This window comes from Lathyrus oleraceus, chromosome 2 (assembly GCF_024323335.1).
Source record: "Lathyrus oleraceus cultivar Zhongwan6 chromosome 2, CAAS_Psat_ZW6_1.0, whole genome shotgun sequence".
Lineage (NCBI taxonomy): Eukaryota > Viridiplantae > Streptophyta > Magnoliopsida > Fabales > Fabaceae > Lathyrus > Lathyrus oleraceus.
The window spans coordinates 234,871,274-234,876,065 of NC_066580.1; the positions used below are offsets into that span (position 1 = coordinate 234,871,274).

At 35.2% G+C, this 4,792-nt stretch overlaps 1 long non-coding RNA gene across 1 annotated transcript; it reads right to left on the reverse strand.

The window, feature by feature from the left end:
* Positions 1–2,187: 2,187 nt before the first annotated feature.
* LOC127118992 (uncharacterized) lies at positions 2,188–3,682 on the reverse strand. Its single transcript, XR_007802520.1, has 2 exons — positions 3,185–3,682; positions 2,188–3,090 (listed from the first exon to the last, which is right to left on the reverse strand). It is a non-coding gene; the product is annotated as an uncharacterized LOC127118992 (long non-coding RNA).
* Between the last annotated feature and the right edge of the window lie 1,110 nt (positions 3,683–4,792).

Below are 4,792 nucleotides of genomic sequence, written 5' to 3' on the forward strand. Positions count from 1 at the left end.
TAGGATTAATATCCTCGGCAATTTATTTTCATCCCTAGCAGGTTCTCCAGGTGGTGTTTCCATCTTGTAGAGATTAGGCAAGTATCTAGTTGTGATGATTCAAATCTTTGTCATTTGTATCCTTTGTGCTCATTCGTCAGCATAATCATATACATACTCATGCATATACACGCATAAAACACAACATCATATATTTCATTGTGCATTTTTTATCACATTGATCTTTCTTCTGATCCCCTGCTTTGGTGATATTATTTCCCCATGCAGATTCGGTGTGCCTGTCCTCCTTCAATAGTAGATTGTCATCCCCTTTAAGCAGAAAGAGTTTATCTTTTATCCTTCCCCACTGAGTTATTTCCTCGTGGATGATTATTATTTCAGTTTCCTCCCTAGACCATTATCTGGATGGAACCACTCCCCTTAAGTTTTATCCTTATTGGGTTGAGTCTTGTTTGACCGTTTCTTTCTAGTTCTTACCTAGATAGATCTTTTGTCCCCCAAGAATTTATTACCCAGTAACTGGTAATATTCTTCTTGATGTTGAGGACTTTACCTGTATTAATTTACCTAGTAATCGGTAAAAGGTAATGTGCCTCTTTGATTTTCTCCAGCGGATTCGTTTCTTGTCGTTTCCTCAACAAGTTTATCCTTGATATGTTCATCTTCCCCGATGATGGATATTCTTCCTGTTCGGTATTCTACCCAGTAAAAAGATAGTTATATAATTCCTACTTTCCTCAGAAGAGTTTATCCTTGATATGTTCACTATAATCGATGACGGATTTTCTCTCTCTTCGATCTTCTAACTAGTAACTGGTAGATATAAATCCTATTCTCCCTTCTGAGTCTATCCTTAATATTTTCACTTTAACTGGTGATGAATTTTCTCTCTTTTTGGACTTCTGCCCAGTAACCGGAAGTTGTAATTCCTATTTTATCGACAGTCTATCCTTGATATGTTCATCCTAACCGGTGACAGATATTCTTCCCTTTGAGTTTATCCTTGATTCATCTGCACACATTCATGTTTCATCGATATGCGTTTATTCATGTTGACACTTATTAATCTATAGATTCTTAACTCAGTAGATGGCAAGACTAGGGTTTGTGCATGGGTCAAACTCCTATAATGTGATTTGGCTTTTCATCTGATCATATGGGGAGTGAAACCTTAGTTGATGTGGTTGGGACCTTGTGAATGCTCTTGGAGCCTTGTATTGGCTATCTAAACCCTAGTTGAAGGCTCATGCATTGGAGAAATGCTTTAAGGCATCTTGGGGTGATTCAAAGGCCTTGATTTAAGGGTATGCCCCATTGAAACCCTAATCGAGGAAGATTTGGTCCTAATTCTCTTCGTGGCGTGACTTTTCACCTGGTGCTTGGCGAAAACACTAATGCATGAGAGAGAGGTATTTGACTATCATATCATGTATCTTCCCATCAAATCTACATGCATGCATGGTTGATCTTTCAACTGATTCAGGTCTTGGTTCGAGCATCCATATGTACATCATATTTAACATTTCCTAGGCCATTGACTTAGGTCCTTTGGTATGTGCAATGCATGGGTCCATATGTCCTGATACACTTCATTCATATGGTGCAGGTGATCAAGGATGATTGATCCAATTGAGTATTGGTTCCATTGGTCCATTCATTTTTGTCTAAGAATTAACCATTGTTTCATTTGAATTATGTCTTATGAAAACCCTAATTCAAGTTTCATAGTTGACTTTGGTCAACTGTTGACTTATTGGTCGACTAGTTGACCAAAGTCAACCATCCATTTATAGGTCCATTAGACTTTGTCATTGATCACTCACATTTGGTATAGCAAGCATTGAAATTTATTAACCATTAATCTCATTTTTCCATCTATTTGGTGCATCTAATTGATTCAATTTTCAAATATAATTTTGACCATTTCAAACACTTTTAACCATTCAAAATCGTTCAAAGTTAACATTTTAATTCCATAAACCAACTTCTTTTACAATTCATATTCCATTCATAAACTTTCCATAAGCATTCAAAATACACATTAAAAAAATTTCATTATAATATCATTCAATGCAATCAATTAGCCCATGGTTCAATATTTAATTCTTTCTTTCCATTCATGAACCTTTTAAAATATTCAAAGTTAATCCAAGTGGCAAATAATTCAATCATACATTTAGGTTGCAATTCTATTCATCCAAACCATCAAACTTTTCATAATTATTAAGTTCCAATTCAATACATTCAAGTTTTAACTACAACTTTCCTTTACAATTTTTACAAACCAAATGTCCAAACCTAAATTAACAATCTCCCAACCTAGTTTTCTAAGTCAGATGCACACATGTATGACTAGTTAATCGGCCCAACATCCTGCAAGTTCCACATTAAAGGAAAATTCCACATCCAAGCAACTCAGCAACTCATTGAACACATGGCCCTGCGTAACTCTTAAACTCGTATGACCCTGCTACTTGTTCAACTTATGCAGAACACACCAACCAAAGCCTGCAGCATTTTTATAGCAGAATGAAAACATGATTCTTACTGGGAAAACTCGATTCACACATAACATCACAATCAAAAACTAACAGAAACATAGCTTCCTAGGTTCTAACTTCACTAACAATATTCTCAGCAAATTGAACTCCATGATAAGCAACCATACAAATGCACCACAGAGAAAAAAAACCTGACTAATAGAATTCATATCCCACTAACTGATAAATTTTGTGTGAGTTTCATCTTCATTTGATAACTAACCTAAAAATAATTGCTAACTAACTTATTCATTTGAGGCTCATTTCAACTAAATTTCATGTGAATCTCTAACAGAATGGAGATGAAGCAGTCTATATAATAACTCATTGCAGTTCAGATTCGGGATTCTTGGCTTTTCTCCATTCTTCACATTTCTGGATTCTTAATTTTTTGCATTCTACATTCTTTACTCTTCAAATCCTTCGTTCTTCATTCAGATTTTGCACTCTTCGGTGAACTTCTTTGCACTCTTCATATGCAATAAAGTGGCAACACACCGTAGCAATGAGCCGAAGTACCGAAAATGCATCAATAACACACACAAAAGCACTGAGAAGAAGACGTGGGACACAAGCAAGTCAAGAAGCAGAAGAAGGCTAAAAGATTGGAGGAGAAGAGATCAAGGAAGATTGAAAGAAGTTACCTAATGCGTCGCGACAGAGCCTTCGTGTCGGAGCTTAAAAATTCGGTAAGTATTCTTCCTTCTCCTTAATATGATTCAGACGTTTTGATTATGGCTCTATTCCAAGCACAAATCCATTGCTGAACACAATTCATGAAGAAACGGATTGAAAAAGATGAATTCCACAAAGCACGAAAACATGGTGATATTGTTAGTAATCCTAAGCACGCAAACGAGGAGTTCAGGTCATAACTGGAGTTTGGACTAATCCGTGAAGATGGGGGAAAGTGAGCATCGGTTTGTAAGAGTTCTTCGGTTTGAATTTTTTCATTCGTGTTCGTCGGTCGCAACTGGAATAAGAGCTTATACCTACTTATCGTTACAGGCTCGGTTTAGGATAAGGTTTAGGTTTGGGCCTAAGGCCCAAACGAACCTCCTTTTGTCTCACCTTTCTCATTAGTCTGCACCTCCCTCCGTTTCTTGGATTCCATGTTGAGCTTTGAACAAGGCCCAAGCATTTTTTTCTGCTGACTTTCCCCCCAGTATTGGGCCTGCCACTCTGGTTTTAGCCTTTGTGATTGGTTCACTAATTAACTCTTGTTTTTATTTTTTAAAAATTAGGATTAGGATTTATAATTAATCAAGATTAATTATGTTGGTTAGATTTCTAATTAAATTAATTATAAATTTCATGTTTAGAATAATTAACAATTTAGGTTTTAATTAGTTTTTAGAATTTCATTAGCTTTAAATCTTAATTAGGCCATATTATAATAATTAAACTAATTAGGTTTTTTGCATAATAAAATATAATTAGGATTGATTACTTTTTATCAAGTATTTATTTTTAGAAACTATTTTCCTAATTAATTTATTTTGTCCTTAAGACTTAAATATCTTGATTTTTATGGATGGTCCCTTAACTTAAGGCTTTAATTAAAATTGTCTGATATTATTTAGTTGATTAATTCAATAGTTTATTTTGTACCTAGTTCAACTATTACTTTTAATCCGACTGATTAGTGTTGATTAAAGGTCACTTTGGTCAACTAAATCATTTGTATTGTGCTATAATCCCCCAAGTTTCTTCAAGTGATCAAAAGACCTTTGATCACTTGATAGGGCAAGTCTACTATACTCAAGATGTATGGGATATTCTAAATCTCAGGAGCTCAAGACCTCAAGGTTCAATGCAAGATCAAGACTTCAAAGTCAACTTTATTCAAGCATAGCTGACAGAGTGAGCTACTTCTCAAGCACATCAAAGGTCAACAATTGTCAATCATATTTCACAGTGTGTGGCACGAGCCTTAAGAAATAGATAATGAATGAGATTGAAGAGTTCCATTAACTCATTCTGAATATCTTTGGATACGGGACGAGTGACCCAATTGCTCATCGTATTCACCTATATTAAAAGACTTTAGCATAATTCAAATTATATGATTGTCAAGTCTTCTTATACAACAAGATTAACACTCATGATCTCTTATCAGCAACTTGCCAATTATTTATTCTAGTTGTCTGCCACGAGCCTTAAGAAACAAAGAATGGTGACAGTGGAGAATTCATATCCTTGTCTAAAATATCCTTGGGTACGGGACGAATGACCCAGTTGCTCAAGGTATT